This window comes from Musca autumnalis, unplaced genomic scaffold, assembly GCF_047663935.1.
Source record: "Musca autumnalis isolate F117 unplaced genomic scaffold, ASM4766393v1 scaffold_3, whole genome shotgun sequence".
Taxonomy (NCBI): Eukaryota; Metazoa; Arthropoda; class Insecta; order Diptera; family Muscidae; genus Musca; species Musca autumnalis.
This window is the reverse complement of record NW_027411866.1, coordinates 74,679,012-74,698,568: the sequence shown is the minus strand read 5'-3', so window position 1 is coordinate 74,698,568 and position 19,557 is coordinate 74,679,012. Positions and strand designations below refer to the sequence as shown.

The window sequence follows — 19,557 nt, the reverse complement described above, 5'->3', positions numbered from 1 at the left end:
AAAATGTTGATTTCTCTTTAGATAAAAACGGCGCTGAATGACGCCCTCTTTAAAAACTTTTTACTCGACAAATTTGAGCGTGTAAAAAATAGTAACATGTTTGCCGGCGTCTGATTGGCGTTGACTTTGACATTTGTTCCAGCTTTTTGACGTTTTTTTCAATAAATGGAAAAACAGCAATAATAGTTTTCAGTAGTACTTTGCTCAGCTTTGCCCAATTCTTTTTTATTTTGATATTTCTATGACCGGCCCATTTGGATTGTTGTGAATAATAGAATTTAAATAATGTGCTTTTTACATTAGCACGAAAAACAGGTTTTAAGGCCTGCGTACATAAGCAGCCTTGCCTGATTGCTTTGCTTTCATGCTTCATTTCTGACATAAGGTGTGTTCGTTTACTCAATAATTTGTACAAATTTGTACAAGTCCAGTAACTTCTTGTAAACGATTAAGGTCTTTTGCATTGTACTGTAGAGTAAACGAACAACATCCAGTAACAATTCGTACAAATTTTGAGTAAACGAACACACATATAATAGAAATAAAAGAATAAAGAAGGCCGAGCAAATTTCGAACTGGGTTGCCCTTTTCTTTTTTATTCTTTTATCAGAAGTAAACAAGGCAACCAGACAAGGCAGCTTATGTACGCAGGCCTTTAGGGCTGTGTCGTCATTTATTTGCTAAAACAGGCAACATTTTGCGTCATTTACCATACAAAAATAAATGACGATAACTGCGTCATTATTCTAAACAACGCACGAAAACACCATACTATTATACGCAACCCTGCTTTTTCGTCATAAACTACCAAAAAATGCAACTGTTTTATGATGTATTTGTTTATTTGTGTATGTGTGTTGTAGAAAAACAAAAATATTCAAACGATGACAAAAGTGTAAATAAATGGTTACAAAACTTGCAAAAGTTATATTTTTATAATATTGAATTAATTCAAGTTATTTGGTAAACATTAGTGTTGTGAAATTCTTATTTTTCGGAATTAAAATTATTGTGTGCGTGTGTATTTGTTATTGTATCCGTGTGTATGTGCGATTGTGTGCGTAAGCAAATGACGCAAAAAAACATATGTAAATACACATTTATCATTTGTTTCGAGGATTTTGTAAAACGAAATCATTTAAACTGTGTTTCTTTACTTACCTGAGGTAACCATTTTTACCATTTGTTACCATTTGTAACCTGCAAAGCGTTCCTTAACCCCGAAAAGTGGCAAAACTGGAAGCAATTTTTAAGAGAGTGAGAGTGGAGAGAGAGCGAAAATGGCTTTCTCTTCTACCACAGGCTACCAGACAAATTTCTGCAGGTAAAAAATGGCAGAACTGATTTTTCGACTTTTGTTTGACGATTATTTCGCAATGAAAAAGAAAATGGGCGAAAAACAGAAGAAAAAGTCGAACGCTGACAAAACTAATTAAAAACTGTGAAATAAAAGACGAAAATTGATTTTTTATGTTTCTTTTTGACATTGCTACCAAATCTAAAATTTTTCCGTTCCATTACTTTTCTGGTAAAGATGTTCATGAGAAAGCAATTTTGACACCTTTCTCTTTTACCACCCTTACCATTAAAAAAGTAAAGGAACAAAGCTTTAATGTGCATATGCAAATTATTGTTGGGCAATCTCGTTCCTTGAGCGGATCGATCTTTCTCATTCCGTTCACCAAAAAAATCCGGATCTTTCACTTCGTTCTTTGTCTCTTTTTCGTTTCAGTAATTTTTTTTTTTTTGAGAATATCGTTAGTTATCTGCATCAATATTCAATAGTCGTTTTATCAGTCTTAAAAATAATATAAAAAAATGTTTCTTTCCATTCAATATAGAAAAAGTAATTTTTATTTGAATATAATTTCAATATATTTTTAATTTATACCTATAAATTAAAAAAAAAAAAAAACACTACATTCGACACACAAGATATTTATTTTTTAATGTTAACAAGAAAAAAATAAATGTTTTCATTGTAAGGGATAGATAGAGCGAAAATTAACACACGTTCAACTTAAAAACTTGAAAACCCAAGCGCTTTAAGAACCAGAACAGTAAAAAGAACGAGATAAGCAAAAAAGAACGAGCGGAGGCAACTGAACGATATGATTCAGCTCAAAATTTAAACGCACGATGTAAAAGAACGACGCAACTCTGCAACCATATGCATTTGTTTTTCTTGTGTGTGTGCAAAGCTAAAGGTGGTGGTTTTGTTTTGTAAGCAGCAATGACTTTTCCATTAGCGATCTAAATGAACGATATAAACGAATGAGCTGGATACGGATCCGTTCGTTCTTTTCACGGAGTCGTTCCTTTGAGACGGTTCGTTCATGAACGACACAACTCTACAAGCAACATCAAATTTCAAACGGTGGCAAAATTCCCACTCAGTAATGCTGGCGACATTTCCTGAGTATTTCAGCCATGAAAAACTTCTCTACAAGTGGTGTTGTAAGACACGCCGTTCGGACTCGGCGATAAAAAGTAGGTCCCATATCATTGAGCCAATATGAATCGGCGTGCACACGTTGATAAGAGAAAAGTCTCCCTTGTCCCTTCGGGGATGTTGTGGGAACATATGTATGTATGGCTGGGGTGATGTGGGTACCTGTATGACCATGATATGCATGGTTTACATTAGGTGTGTACGATAACTTTCCTAGCAATAATTACTCAGCAAGTTCCAGCAACTTCTCTCACTGAATTTCACTCTCTCAAGCAAGAAAAATTGCAGAAAGTTATCGAAGAATATTTTGCAAAAACTTGCAAGGAAGTCAGCTGTTTCCGAAAATACAAGGTGGCGCAAAAGTAATCTTCCTATCAGAAAATGCTATAATTTTTGCTATTGGCCCCTAATGTCAGTTCTGTTTTGACATTTGTGTAGTAAACACATGTTAAATACACGTTAATAAACAATGTTACGCTACACTGCTCCAGAACGCGGAATATTGGTGACTATTTATTTGGCCAATAATCGGTCGGTGACTTTGGCACAACGTGAATTTCGTCGCAGACGTTTAGCCGCTCGCCTCGAAGAGACTGGCACAACACGTGATGCTTGCATGGCAGACCCCGGAGTATCCATTCTGCAGAGAATATTGCTGCTGTAGCCGAGGATGTCATGGAAGCGCCGTCGACATAGGCCAGACGACGTGTCACGCAAATGGGTATCAGTTGACGGTCTTTACAGCGAATTTTGGTACAAGATTTGAAGATGTTTCCGTACAAAGTCCAGACGGTACATCAGCTGTTAGATGCTGACCGCCAATCCCGTCTAACATACGATCAAGCCATCCTTAATCACCACCAACAGGAAGATGATTTTTCATCAAAAATAATCCTGTGTGATGAGGCGCTCCAGACTTTTGTGGGGCTTTTTGAAGTCGCCGGTCATATTCTGGACTTGATGTAAAACAAATTAAAAGACCAAATAAAAAAATCCAAAAAACTTCGGAAGATTACTTTTGCGCCACCTTGTATATGCAAATTGTTTTTGTTTCTTTTGATATTTTAAATCGAATGGAACAAAAACATAAATTTTAAAATTGCAAATTTATTTAAAGCAGTAATCCTATCCATAACGCTTTAAAAGCTAATAAAATGTGAAATTTGTTGCAGGCCCGGCTAAAACGAAAACCTATCGTAAGAAGCTTGAGCACAAGCATGCTGGCCGTCAGGGATCCAAATGATTTTGCCAAAATATTCCTCATGTATGATTTCTTTCATATAAAGGTGGGAGGGGGTTTAACAGCGAGGTGAAATTGCTTAAGTATCTTTCAAGTGACAGTGGCATTATGCCTATTCCTTTTATTGAGCGATAGCCAGAATACTTTTTCCTAAATAAAATCTTGTGCGTTGATGAAGCACAATGGTAAAACGTGTGTATTGTCAAAGTAGTGGCGTGTTCTAGAATGATGGAATGGTTGGCTAGGGATCGCATGTTAGAAAGACGACCAGTCAGGGGTGATCAAAGAGGTAGGATATTACCAGGCGCAGAGTTGTATCGAGTGGGGACCTAAAGCAAAAGCGGGCGGAAAACAAGGCGAATTGGATTTCAGGAGATTTATAAATATGTACGTTTACATTGAACAGCACGTTCAAGATCGAAAAGGTTGTAAAATTCATACTCTCGTATGCATAGATATTCAATGAAATATAAACTTGGACATATATGAAGGTACTGGTAAAATAATACGGTCGCGTATAATCAGGGAAAGAAATAGGAGTGCAGTCATTCGAGCAATCTGATGACCGTTAAATTTCAAAAACCAGATCAGGTGTTAATATAGCATTGCCATTCAATATCCAAAGAATCATCCCTGAAGAAATACAGAAAAAGAAAACGATTGGTTACCGAAAACGTTAGAAGAAAAATCGGTAAAGAAAATGGTGTTGGCTGGAAAATTTGGCTTGTGGCGGGAGAAAAGAGGGCTATAAAAGCCGTCTGGTTGAGAAAATCGTCATTTTGGAGTGGATCGTTACGTTAAACTGTTAAAACAAGAGTGAAAAATAAAAAGATTATTTTGTATTTGCTGTGTTTTGTGTTTGTATTTAATATCTGTGAGTATTAACAACGGGTGAGGGAAATGAAGTGTGGTGTTTACATCTTTTGTTTGTGTATTTGTTTATATTTTAACAGCCTAAATCATTGGTTTGCGAGTAACACTGGCCTTCATAGCGATTGACGGAGGCCAGTGTATTTATTTAATTACTGGAGGAAACATTTTGGATATCTTGGCTGGAGTTTGTTAGTGGCCCCTTGTGTCTCGCCCGCAAACGTGATTATTCCGTGGCATAGTCTGGTGTGAATGCGGCAAATAAATATATGTATCCGTTGGATGGATGATTCTGGTCTTGGTGTTGCAACTGCCGTCGAATCAATGTAAAGCAATCCATGACCAAGGGGAATCTTGCGACATATTGGAACCTAGAGCGTCTGCCGTTACTGCCGCCATTGGTGCCTAAACGGAAAGTGGTGTTGCTGCCATATTTTTTTGTATTGTGAAATCTGAAACCAGAAAAAAAAACCAATTGATTATTGTTTTAACAACAGGTAATACTGTGTCGTACCTTGTGTCGTCTTTATTGAACGTAACGATAATTTGATTCAAGAACGTCACCAGAAAGGAAAGAAAATATAAGCTTTTCATTGAATATTCGGCAAATGAGCCAGAAATCTATCAGACAAAGAAATAAGGAAAACAAGGATATTAATTAGAAAGAGTTAGCGTTAAGTAAATTAATAATTAAGTTTTGTACAGGGAATAATACCTAAGGTGAAAAATATTAGTAGGCGTAGGGCAACAGTAGACTTAACTTTGAGCCTTGTTTTTTTTGTATTTTTTTTGCGAGCCGTGAGCAGAGGAACGGCAAAAGCAAACTGGTAAGAGAGCTCTTTTAGTGGTTGTGTAGAGTAAAGCGCTTGTGCCGGTAGTGGGCACTAAGAACAAGGAAAAAGCTTAATCCTATTGGAAAGCCTTAGAAATTGAGCCTGAAGTCGTGAGAGATAAGTCTAGGTATTATTCTCCTAATTTGTTCTTCAAAAATTTTATTGTTCAATTATTGTGTAAGGAAAACAAAAGGGAATTTCTATTGAAAATTTAATTTTAATAAATTGTCTAATGTAGTGTTGAAGATTAATTAAGATGTGTTGCTAATTGTTTGTGATTGCGTGGGGAACGCTATGAGGTAAGTGTGGGAAGTTGAGTGTGTGGTTAATGGGGTCCAGGAGAGATTATCGATGAGGACCATCTGGACCATGGTAGGGTGGGCCAGTGTAGGGTCGGGACAGCAAGACCCGTGTGTGGATGTTTTCTCGGAAAGTAAGTAAATGTGAAGGTAGGAAAGAAAATTCACCCTCATTCAATGTTTGTGTGTGAGTCCTGTTTTGGCGGGTTGAGACCCCATGCCGCCTTTGAGATGTCTCTAGCTAGCCTGGTGGCTAAAGCGGACGCCCTAAAAGCACACATAACAGAGATGGCGCCCAAACGAAAAGAAAGATAAATTAGTACCTGATGCGCATTTCAAAATGGCGCGGAAACGAAGTCGTTTAAGAACTGCGATGTTAGGAGATAAACAGTGCAATATTACCACCTATGCACCGAGAAATAGAATACTAATGAACTAAGTAATAGACCTAAGGAAACAATTCACAATCTTTATGCAAACTATGATTTCCGTTGCAGCCGAATTTGTGTGTAACAGATTATGTTGTGCAATAATAATTATAGTAGGCAAGAAGGAAATGTTTTCTCAATTTAGCATCGGGGTTGTGCAGTAGCTCAGAGATTCGTTGATGAATAATGAAGTATTGCCAATGTCGTATTTGTTTTTTTTTTTGTTTTTTTTTTTATAAGCAATAAACAGGAGATAAAGCATGAGATTTACACAGACTTCAGCTTAGGGAAATAAGCAACAGCCAATCGGCTATTTAAGAGATTCAGCGATTGTAGTGTTGCAAGTACCGTGCTATGAGCTTGTTTTTTATATTATTGATGGGAAGATGTCATAGTCAGCGAAGAAGTACATGTTTTAACGTTGTTTTTTTTATCTGTTTGGGGAAACATCCATATATCTCTATAGAGAGCACTGTAATGAAAATTCAAGTACAATACCACACCACATCCATACTGCCTCTGAAAGAAAAGCCGTACCCATGCAAATATATGTATGAATTGTCCTTTAGTAAATTATTGCGTTTATATGTGTTTGTGTAGTTCGTAATATTGAGGTTTAGTAGAATTATTCTTGTTAATTAGCATTTTAATTGAGACTACCGCTCGTTTATCTAAAAATACGATCACTCTTGTCAACTTAGTTAAAAAAAAATACCAACATTTTCTGAGAGGCTAGGGGATATGAATTATAACACTAGGTCTAAACAACGAAACAAAAGAGGTAGGCCAGAAACCTTTGATTTCAACAGATCGGTATATTACCCAAGTACTCGTAAACAAAGAAGAATAGGCATCGGGGACGAAATGGCGGAATCGAATCCTAATATGACTCCATACCAATTCATAGACTTGGCCGATTCTATAATCAGACGTGAAAATAACAATATGCCAAGTGGGGGAAATAACCCGGTAATGAATGAGTCAGGTGAACTCTTAAACTCTGAGGTAAGAAGTTTAGTACACGAGGAAGCAGCATCTGTTCAGAAATCCCTGGAGGATAAAGTTAAAAGCTTGGTACAAAATGAGATGTCAGAGGTGAGAAAAATGATTGATAGTTTGACAAGGGGAATGAAAGATCTGTCGGAGGTTGTTCGCGCACAGACCGGGTCTACGGCGACGGCAAATCAACCAATTTCTAATCCAGAGATGGTTAATTCTGCACCTATGCAAATGCCATCAAACGAGGATAACCCCATTACGACATTTACAAACAGTCAACAAACGTCCAATAGAGCGACATTTAGTTCTGCACCTATACAGGCCAACAGGGGTAATCCTACGATAATAAATACAAATAGTCAACTAACTTCTAACCCGGCGATGGTTAATTCGGTACCGATACAAATGCCGACAACCAGTGGTAACCCCTTGATGACCTATATAAATGGTCTGCCAATTATCCAATATCCTAGTACAAACCCCACACCGGCGGTTAATCAGGGGATAGTGCCAGTGAATGCACCAATGAATGAACTTTTGAGAACTAGGGTGGACAAACTAGGTCTGAATTTTAGTGGAGATCCGAAAGATCTTAGGGTAGCTGATTTTGTATACCGCTTAGAAATCATGAGGGAACAATATGGTATACCATGGGCCGAAGTCCTGCGGGATTTTTCGTTCCTTGTCTCCGGCCAAGCCAGGGAATGGTATTGGTTGTATCGCCGAAACAATATGGGGACTGATTGGGAAGGTTTGAAACTTGCATTGCTTAGTCAGTATCAGACTCCTCAGTCTAAATTCGATCTTCTTCGAGAGTTACTGGAAAGGAAGCAGAGGTACAATGAACCAGTGAACGCTTATTTCCATGAAATGGGAATATTGCGCTCGAGGTTAATGCAGCCCGTCTCCGATAACGATATGATCAAAATATTGAAAGGTAATATTCGTGAAGACATAAAACGACATGTCTATCAGATGACCATATCGTCTGTTGAACAATTGCGCATAGAGTGTATAGACGCAGAGCGAAACTTCCCGAGACGTGAAACGAAACCTATGACTGTACCTCAAAGACCAAATAGGCAGTTTAATGAAATCTATGAAGAGGAACAATGTATCAACATCGAGAGCGATGATGTTCTGGCGGAAGACAATATTTCAGCAATCCGTTTCCAACAGCAGGCCAAGCCGCAAATTAAGTGCTGGAATTGCCGTGAAAACGGGCACCTTTTCATGGATTGTCCGGCGGAGTACAGAAAGTTATTTTGCTATAAGTGTGGTAAGCCAGACACAGTAACTCCGAAATGCCCGAATTGTCGACAGGGAAAAACAGGGGACCCACGTCCGGCGGAGAACCCTGCGACTCAAAATTAGTACCGGATATATCGGTTAAAATTCTAGCGAGAAAAAAAGAAAACCCCGTGAAAAGTAAAGTATACAATACGGAATTTTCTCCAGCGGAGAGACACTATATCCCACTGGAAGTGCGCCAAGAAAATTATAAGAGGACAAGAGAGAGAATTTTTAATTCGGAAATTCACAATATCCCTAAGAAAATTGAACATTTAAGAGAAAAACAAAAACAATGGCGTCAACAAAAGAAATGCTTGGTCGATTCCCTATCAAAAATATCAAAAAGCACAAAAGATCCCAGAGTTTTTGCAAAAGTTAGTATACGAAATAAAGGCATTGAAGGTCTTCTAGATACGGGAGCCTCAGTTAGTTTGTTGGGTAGAGACTGTAGGGAACTAGTGGAAGAGTTGGAAATTCCCATCATTCCAATGACCAGTAGGGTTGCCACAGCTGGCGGAAAACAATATATGGTTTTGGGCGAAATACAAGTTTTGGTACAATATCAAGACCAGGAAAAAAGTATGATGTTATTTCTGTGTCCAGAATTGGAACAGCGGCTGTACCTTGGTATAGACTTTTGGCGAATCTTTCAACTAGCTCCCGCCGTAGTGGGGGTATCGGAAGTCAACGTTGAAAAGATTACTACAGATATGGCGGAAAAAGACTCGAAGTACAAACTGAACCCGCATGAGTTGACAGAGGATCAAGAAAAGAGACTAAATGAGGTTATAAGTAAGTTCCGTACTTTTGAAAAAGATGGTTTGGGGTGTACAAATCTCGAAAAGCACAGTATAAAACTGATTGAAGGGTCAGAGCCGGTCAAAGACAGGCATTACCCGATGTCTCCAGCTGTCCAAGCAATTACATACCAGGAGGTAGACAATATGTTGGCTTTAAATGTTATAGAAGAAAGCGAAAGCCCCTGGAGCAATCGGACAACGGTCGTACGGAAGCCCGGAAAAAACCGCTTTTGCCTAGATGCCCGGAAGTTGAACAAATTGACGATAAAAGACGCCTACCCACTGCAAAATATTGAGGGAAAATTAAGCCGGATTGATGAGACTTATTTTATTAGCAGTGTGGATTTAAAATGCGCATTCTGGCAAATTGAGCTGGACGAAGAGAGCAAATCGTACACCGCCTTTACTGTCCCAGGTCGTCCATTGTATCAATTCCGCGTGATGCCTTTTGGCCTGTGCAATGCCGCACAAAGATTATGCCGTCTGATGGATAAAGTCATTCCCCAACGATTAAAGGAGAATGTCTTTGTATACTTGGACGACCTGTTGATAATATCAGGCGATTTTGACGAGCACCTGCGTCTGCTAAGCGAAGTTGCCGAATGTTTGCAGAAGGCCAATCTCACAATCGGGTTGAAAAAGTCTCAATTTTGTTTTCGACAACTAAAGTATTTAGGGTTTATAGTCGGGGAAGGGGTTTTGCGTACGGATCCAGAAAAGGTAGAAGCAATTCAGAGGATTAAAGTCCCCAAGAATGCTAGGGAGGTTAGAAGTTTTCTCGGTACAGCGGGATGGTACCGCAGATTTATAAAGAATTTCGCTACCATTTCCGCACCCATCACTGACACTCTTAAAAAGTCAATCAAATTTACCATGGATGAAAATGCGAAAAAGGCATTCGAGGACCTCAAAAAGGCATTAACATCAGCCCCTGTTTTGCGCCATGCTGACTTCTCAAAACGGTTTTATATTCAGTGCGACGCATCAGAGTATGGAATCGGTGCTGTTCTCTTTCAGCTTGATAGCGAAGGAGAAGAGCATCCGATTGCCTTCTACTCGCAAAAACTGAATAAATGTCAGCGAAATTACAGCGTCACTGAGAAGGAGTGTCTCGCCGCGGTAATGGCCATAAAACGATTCCGACCTTACGTAGAGCTCATGGAGTTCACCGTAATAACCGATCATGCGAGTTTGCAGTGGCTAATGAGCCTGAAAGACCTCAGTGGTCGGTTAGCTCGTTGGTCATTGCAACTCCAAGGGTACAATTTTAACATCGAGCACCGTAAAGGGAAGGAAAACGTGGTAGCTGACATGCTGTCCCGTATGCCCAACGCTGATGAAATGGACATCGATCAAATTTTTGACTTTGAGACAGTAGAATTTGAGAGTGAAGCCTATAAAGAGCTGAGAGAGGTGGTGGAGAAAAATCAAGAAAGTTTACCTGACCTCAAAATCATGGGCAATATGGTTTTTAAAAAAGGACATGCGTCATACGATCCGGAAACACAAGAGTTTCAATGGAAACTGTGGGTTCCTGAAGGGTTAACGCAAGTCTTGATAGAAAAAGCCCACAATCCAACCACTTCTGCTCACGGAGGGATCGCAAAAACTTTGTACCGATTAAAAGAAAAATATTACTGGCCTAATATGGCGGTCCAAGTACGTAAATACGTCTCGAATTCTACAACTTGTAAAGAAACGAAACCCACCAATGAAAATACCCAACCAACCATCGGAGAGGAAGTCGTCACCCAACGTCCCTTTCAAAAATTATACGTGGACTTCTTGGGGAAATATCCACGCTCTAAAAGTGGCAACGCGTTTATTTTTATAGTGGTCGACCACTTTAGCAAATTCACCTTTTTAAAGGCAATGCGTGAGGCAACCGCTTCAAATGTGGTTAGGTTCTTAGTAGAAGACATTTTCAGAAAGTTTGGGGTACCTGAGACGATCCATTCGGACAACGGGGCACAATTCGTGGCAAAAGCCTTTAAGGAAATGATTGAAACTTATGGCATTAATCACCTCCAAACTGCACCGTATGCCCCGCAGTCCAATGCATCGGAACGGGTAAACCAATCGGTCCTTGCAGCCATAAGAGCCTATTTAGAAAACGATCACCGAGATTGGGATCTGTATTTAACAGATATCGAATGTGCTTTAAGAACATCGATACATAGTGCGACTGGTGTCACCCCTTTTTTCGCCTTGTTTGGCTATAGTATGTATACCCATGGGGCGGATTATAGGTTGGCTCGTAAGCTACATTCCCTGTCCGATCATGAGATCGTGAAATTGAATAGAAATGATAGACAGGAACTCATCCGAGCTAAGATAAAAGACAATATGCATAGGACATTTGAGCAAAGTGCAAAGCGGTATAATGCCAGGGCCAGAACGGTTATTTTTGCACCAGGACAGGAGGTATTTAAAAGAAATTACGTTCTGAGCGACTTTGGCAAGAACTTCAATGCAAAATTTGCACGCAAATTCATAAAATGCCGTATTGTTAAACCGGTCGGCAATAATATGTATGCTATAGAAGATCTAAAGGGGAAATCAATGGGCGTGTGCCACGCCAAAGATCTCAAGAGATAGTTCATTAAGAGTAAAGAACTTTAAAAAGGCTAGGAACACATTGGATAGTCACTTTCAGTGATCTACAGTGCTGTGCAAACCGTTGACAACTGGAATGACTGTTTCACATTTTATGTAGTTCTGATGCAAAGCACATTTATAGAAGGTAGAAGTGACAAACAGCTGTATTTTTACTTTTTTTTTGTAAATTGGGTTTCGTGAATTTTGAAACTTCGAAATTTGCTACCATAAAATACATCGTTTCATCATAAACGTGTAATAAAAATTACCTACGAGAGTTCTGAACGCGTTATATTTACATTTTGATTCAATTTATTCTATCTTAGATGATTTTCAAAATGTATTTATGTCTTTCCTGAAAAAAAATTTTTTGAGAGACCCTATTATTCAATATTTATCTTGACAATTAATTTTCATTAACAACAATGTTGATTTTGTAAATTTGTCAATTGTTGTAATTCATGCATACACCTTATATGAATTTGCCTTGTTCTGATGCAATTTATGGTTTGAAGTGCAAATGTTTTTCTAAGTCCCTTTTATATAGACTAACGGCCTGTTTTTGCAACAAGAGTCTTTCTATACATTCGTTGATTTCATCGGCAAATCCATATTTTTTGATTTTTTTGATCAAATATTGTCTGTCTGGGGGTGACCAGCAAATAGAACTTTTGATTTTCCACATATTGTCCTCACAATTTTGGAGTTCTTAACAAAATAAACGAACGAAAATGTCCGAAAGAAGCGATTTGCATTACAGAAATGTCTAAAACAAATCTTGAACTCACGTTTGGTTCTGGCCAGCACATTTGCAACTGAGAAAAGGATTCAAAATCTGAAGAAATTATTTTATTTTGATATTATATTGTGAGTTAAACCTTGTGTTTGTTATCTGGAGAAACCACAAGGAATACTGTTTACATAATAAATTAATAAATTTTGTGTAATCTTGTGATTCTACGTGAATTTATATCACTTCTGCTGATCGGTTCCGATAAGAAGACAAGGCTATTTGAATTCATAATATTTCTCCGGTTATTTCCTGAAAAAATAGCTAGACTTCATGCCTCTAGTACTACGACTGTCCATAAAAATACCTCCAGGTCAAAATGAAACACCGTTTAAATTCTGAACCTTTTTGTACGAGGGGTCAAATTCTATTATCTTTCGACCTGGTGATCCGGTACAATTTTTAAGTCATACAACCTCAATATAGATTTAAATCGACAAAAAGTAGTCGATTCCGGCACTCCAAAAACAATTCAATATTTTATGCAAACTCTCTAAGGAAAATTCGATTTTCTTGCAAGTTATTGATTTCTAAAATTTTGCCTATATTGGTATAACAGTATCCGTGAGATGTACCTCCTTCCATCTGATGGCGATTTTAATACTTGTACGCGGAATCCAGCTCCGGTTTCGGTACTGTATTGTCCCTTGGATTGGATCCATATCCATAATAGGTATTCGTACCACGGAGTGCAAACATCTTCCGATGTTTCACACATCTCTTGGGAATAATTAAATAATCATTTTGTGTCTTGAAAATGAACCAATAACAGATCAATAAAAAAAATACATATATTCCCAAAAATGACGATGTCCCTGGAAATGGATTGGAACTGGGGGGGGGAGGCAGCCGAATTGCAGATGGTTGGAGCACTTCGATATATTCGTTTTTAGTATATTCTAAATGATAACAAGTGGCATTCCTAAATGACAGGTAAAAATACATTAGTCCCCTTATTGGGTCTGTCTATATGTTCCCCGAAAAGGAATAAACGTCGGACATTACAAAAGATATTACTAATTGATACCATCACTTCCAGCTTTCACTTAATCAGTGTCCATTCCATAACTCGTGTTTTAAGTCATCAGAAAACGCCATTTAATTAAACACTTGGTAGTAACTCTGGAGTTTCTAATCGTGAGTCAACAAATGTAAACACATAGAACATAGAGATTAAAACCGAAATACACTGTCAACCATTTCCAGTACGAACAAAGATATCCACTTTACATCCTTTGTTGGAAAAAGTCCCACAAATTCTTTGAACGTAAAACCCAGTAATAACTTGGGGGATGTCATTTCCAAAAGAAAGAATTCCAAAGTATGTTGTTAGTAATAAGTTCCCGCACTTTATTGACAGCATGGTACAATAATAAAGGTAGCATTATCATGCCAGCTGATGGTAACATAATGTGTCAATTACATTGAATTTATGTCAAATTTTGACATCTTATGTTGCCAACAATTGCCGATGCGGCTACCTGTGTATTTGTACCATGATTGACAGTTTTACAGTTTACATTTTTTTGGGGGTATACACCACGAAAACCTGTCTGAGAGTTACATCTGATCAAGACACATATTTCCAGGGTGATCTCAGGTCAATTGCCCAAGTGAGATTGTATTCCGCATATCAGCCGTATATATTACCATGGTACAATAATACAGGTAGCATTATCAAGCCAGCTGATGGTAACATAATGTGTCAATTGCATTGAATTGATGTCAAATTTTGACATTTTTTTTTTTTTTGTACTTCATACAACTATCGTCAAGTCTGTTGGTGTTAACACAGTGTTATGCCACCAGGACTGGGTAATGGTTACTTTAACCATATGAAGTACTCATTTATTTAATTCTTTCTTATGTTACAATGAAGCATTTGTATGTATGTGTAAGTGTTTACAAAGTTAATACAAAGAAAGATGAGAAATAAAATATAATCAAAACAAAAGAGAATTAACTATGATAAATGTAAATGACTTATGATAAGTTATAAATCAATTTTATATTTTAATATAAATTTGATGAGTTCGCCCCAATGTTGTGGATTCTTCGAGGCAAGGACATCAGGTAAGTTGCTGAAGTTATTGAAGATGTTGTAGTTTTTGCGTTCATTGTTATATTTTTTGCAGTGAAATATGATGTGTTTTTCATCTTCCACTACGTTGCAGCAATCACACAGATTTGTATCCGACATACCAATTAGATGGAAGTACTTTTTTGTGTAAGTATGACCTGTTAGCAGTCTATTCATAATTTTTATAGCTTCTGGTTTCATTTTAGAGGATTTGTGCCACGGCATTTTTGCGGGTTCCGGAAAGAATTGTGCAAAATATCTTCCTTTGGTTTGACACGTTTCTTTGTAGAAAGTAACGAATTCATCCCATAGCGTTGCTTCTATACGTTTGTAAGCATCCGTAACAGATAGTTGGAGTGGAATAGTGCATCCAGCCTCAGCAGCATGCTTTGCAAAGAAATCAGCTTTTTCATTCGGTGCAAAACCAATATGTGATGCAGTCCAAATAAATGACACCTTATTAATGTTTGAATTAATGACTTTGTGTATGATGTTGTATGCCGTGAAGTTGCTGCTTGTGTTATTTTGTAGCAATAGGATTGCATTTTTGCTATCAGTAAAAATCGCTGCACTGCTTACTCCATCTTCAATTATGATATCGATCGCTTTATCAATGGCATGAAGTTCACCTGTGAGTGAAGACACCTTGTTTTGAATTTTAAAAAGAAAATTTTGGTTGGATGAAATGTTGCAGACCGCACAGCCGGCACTGTTATCACTTATGGAAGCATCTGTAGCCCAAATCGAAACACCTTCAGATTTGAGTTCATTTAGAATTTGAGAATAGTGTGCCTTAAAACATTCTGCCGATATATTTCTTTTGGAGAAGTTGAATGTATTTAGTTGGAATTCAATCTTTTCAGCGCAATTTAGATTATATCCAATTTGCAGATTATCAAAAATAGTTTTGAATTTTGTGTACACAAAGCCAATGCTGGTTTTTTTTGATGGGTGAGATATGAATTGTTGATACAAGTCAGGATTATATATTTTTAGTCTGATAAGCTCCTTCGAAGCCAGTTGTTGGGCTCTTAGGTCCGTTGGGAGAATACCAGCTAGAGCACAAACAACGTGATTGGGGGTGGATGGCACCAGGCCAAGGTTCCTTCGTAGTATTTGGTTTTGAAAGCTTGTTATTTTTTTATTTATATAGGAAGGTCTGTGAGCCATGGACGATATGGCATATTCAGTTTTGGAAAACACAAGAGATTTGGACATGTTAACAGCTTTTTCAGGCTGAATCCCCTGTTTTGGGCCGGAGATTAATTTTAAAGCATTTAGAGTATTTTTGCAAGAAGAGATGACATCTTCGTAATGTTCTTTAAGAGAAAGGCTGTTTTTGATACGCCTTCCTAAGAACTTTATTGAGTTCACCGGATTCACTCGGCTTCCATTCAGAAGAATATGTGGTATTTTACGGCCACCTTTAGCAACATACATGACTGAGGTTTTTTCTACATTCACATCCAGGTTTAATTTACTTAGTAAAGATACAAAGATTGATGCTTTTTGTTGCAAGATATGGTTCGCACTTTCAAAATCGTAACTGTTAACAAGAAGAATAAAGTCATCAGCATATTGAAACAAATGGGTGTTATTATCTGAGATTCCATGTAAACCCAAGGTATATAGGTTGAACAGCGTTGGACTTAGGCAACTGCCTTGAGGAATGCCATTATATATTTCCAGAGAGGAAGTTCCCATAATTAGAGATCTTTTACATAAGAAGTTAGTGATCCACAGCCTAATTTGTGTTGGGGTCTCGAGCTCTTCTAAAATTTTGCAAAGGCACGCTATGTCTACGCAATCGTATGCCTTTGAAACATCCATTGATAGTAGAATAACCTTTTCATTGTTTTCTTTATGTATGCTTACTGTGTTTAAGATATCATTGATGCATGTTGATGTGGAAACATGTTTCCTATAGGCGTATGATTTTGGAGGAAGTATATTGTTGTCCTCAATAAATTGGTTGAGTCTTTGTTTGACCATTAAGTTAATTATTTTTGCAAAGACTGAAATCAGTGCTATCGGTCTAAAGTTTGTAGGAATATCCAAAACTTTTCCTTTTTTTGGAATAGGAACAATTTTAATTTTTCTCCAATTTTCGAGAAATTCACAGCGGCTCCATAATTTGTTGTATGCTGAAAGAAGGTTTTGTTTGTTTCCTGAAGATAATTTTCCTACCATTTCGTAAGTAATTCCATCGAGACCAGCTGCGGATGGCTTTTTCTTTTGTTGTAGAACATAGGTTAGTTCATCCATAGAGAAATTGAAAGATTGATTATAATACGAGGTTGGAGTAATTATTTGAGTGTTATTAGGGACCTGATTACTTAGATGTTGCAGGTACAGTTCATTGTTGTCAGGACACCATTTTGAATTTGGTTGACCTTCTAAAGTGTTTCTACAAGATTTAACATATTGGAAGAGAGCTTTTGAATTGGAAATAGAATTTAGTTGTAAGAGCTTATTAGCTTTTGCTTGTCTTTTGGCATCAGCAACAGCTTTTTTAAAGTTATTAATAGCATCAAAGGCATTTTTCGCATTTTCAGAGCTTTTGTAACCAGCAAATTTCTTTTCTGCAGCATCCTTGAGGCGACACAGTTTGTTCACATCATCATTCCACCAAGGCTTTAGCTTCGTATTTGGTCCAATCACGAAGGTAGATTTTTTAATTAATTGAGATATGTGTCCTTGAATTGCATTCATGTCCGTACTGATTTTAATATTCTCAATGTTTTTGAAAAGGTGTTTTTTTGCAAGAAACAGTTGACCATTAGGTTTGCAGTTGTTCAAAGTTATGAGTATGGGTTTATGATGACTTCCTCCCATTGATATATTCATAACTTTCCATGTTAAAGGCATTACAGAGTTGGTGAAGGTAAGATCTAATACGGAGCCAGCAGAATTATCAAACATATTTTTCTTAAAAGTTGAAGAACCATCATTCATACAACGGAACGCAGAACAATCCATCAAAGTTTTTATAGTGGAACCTCGAACAGTATCGAAGTAATCCCCATAGGCTTTACATCTAGCATTGAAATCTCCAGCAATGATAACATTTGGCTTTCCTTCGAGGAATGTTAATAGTTTTAAGAGCTCAGCCTTTAATACATTAGATTTTACAGTATGTGGAAAATATACTGATACAAAAATGAAGTTATGGGAAAGGTTTGTCGTTTCGCATATTAAAATATCCAGGTTTGACTTGAAATATAACTTTTTTATGTTAATGTTGCTTTTATATGCAATAGCAACACCACCATAGTTATCACTTCTTTTTTTGAGGAGTAATTTATAGTTTTTAATATATGAATTTGTTGCATTCTCATCGACGTTAAAAATTTCACTGAGAATGCATATATCAATCGATAGTTTATTTAGATAGATTTCGAGGTAGTTTTTGTTTTTGTTCAGACTTTGGATATTATGTTGTAGGATTATCATTAGATGTATTGATGTTGGTTGTTGCAGCAACTTGGGCTGCATTTATTGAATTGAAAAAGCTGTTTAAGATTTGAAGGCCTTCAGGGCAGTTAGCGTTAGATAAGATAGAGGTCATTTGTTTGGTAAATGTTGCTAGTATTTTCTCATATTCTGACACTTTAGTGAAATTATCACTTTCGAAGACTGGTTTTGATGGAATCATAGGCTCTGGATTTGCAGTTACTAGAACATTTTTTTTGACATCTTATGTTACCAATAATTGCCGATGCGGCTACCTGTGTATTTGTACCATGTATATTACACTTCAAATAGTTTTAAAATCCAACCGAAGATGACCACAATTTATAAGGACAAAAACAATAACACCATTGTGGTGATGTAAATACGGACTCATAGCCAAAAGGGTTGACACCGAATTACATTGCAAGTACAAACATACTAAAGACAGGGTAAAACTCAAAAACAGGACATCACAGCTACGAACAACAGAGATCTGTACCTGTAGCCTCAATGAAAACAGGGTGGGTTTAAATCACGATTGTTCCGGAGGGAAAATTGTATTATTTTCCCCATAATTATCCTGAATCGCACACCATTTAACTGAAAGGGAAACAGCGAATGAGGTTTGTCCATTACGTGCGCAAAATATAAGATTTACCTTGGTGAAACTATCCTATGAATATAGCCCGGCATGAGACAAGCAGGGGTGGGTGTTCCCCACGTGGTGTGCCAACCCGGCCATGCACATCAATTGCGGCTGCGAAGTCTCGCCAAACTTGAATGTTTGTTGCAGGCCCGGCTAAAACGAAAACCTATCGTAAGAAGCTTGAGCACAAGCATGCTGGCCGTCAGGGATCCAAATGATTTTGCCAAAATATTCCTCATGTATGATTTCTTTCATATAAAGGTGGGAGGGGGTTTAACAGCGAGGTGAAATTGCTTAAGTATCTTTCAAGTGACAGTGGCATTATGCCTATTCCTTTTATTGAGCGATAGCCAGAATACTTTTTCCTAAATAAAATCTTGTGCGTTGATGAAGCACAATGGTAAAACGTGTGTATTGTCAAAGTAGTGGCGTGTTCTAGAATGATGGAATGGTTGGCTAGGGATCGCATGTTAGAAAGACGACCAGTCAGGGGTGATCAAAGAGGTAGGATATTACCAGGCGCAGAGTTGTATCGAGTGGGGACCTAAAGCAAAAGCGGGCGGAAAACAAGGCGAATTGGATTTCAGGAGATTTATAAATATGTACGTTTACATTGAACAGCACGTTCAAGATCGAAAAGGTTGTAAAATTCATACTCTCGTATGCATAGATATTCAATGAAATATAAACTTGGACATATATGAAGGTACTGGTAAAATAATACGGTCGCGTATAATCAGGGAAAGAAATAGGAGTGCAGTCATTCGAGCAATCTG

General features: G+C 37.6%; 2 long non-coding RNA genes across 2 annotated transcripts; one reads left to right on the top strand and one right to left on the bottom strand.

Annotated features, from left to right (window-relative positions):
• The first annotated feature begins 4,367 nt into the window (after positions 1-4,367).
• LOC141400190 (uncharacterized) lies at positions 4,368-5,646 on the top strand. The gene is made up of 2 exons (XR_012412102.1): positions 4,368-4,566; positions 4,646-5,646. It is a non-coding gene; the product is annotated as an uncharacterized lncRNA (long non-coding RNA).
• Positions 4,528-19,223, bottom strand: LOC141400191 (uncharacterized). Its single transcript, XR_012412103.1, has 4 exons — positions 18,794-19,223; positions 18,635-18,735; positions 5,077-5,183; positions 4,528-5,014 (listed from the first exon to the last, which is right to left on the bottom strand). It is a non-coding gene; the product is annotated as an uncharacterized lncRNA (long non-coding RNA).
• Between the last annotated feature and the right edge of the window lie 334 nt (positions 19,224-19,557).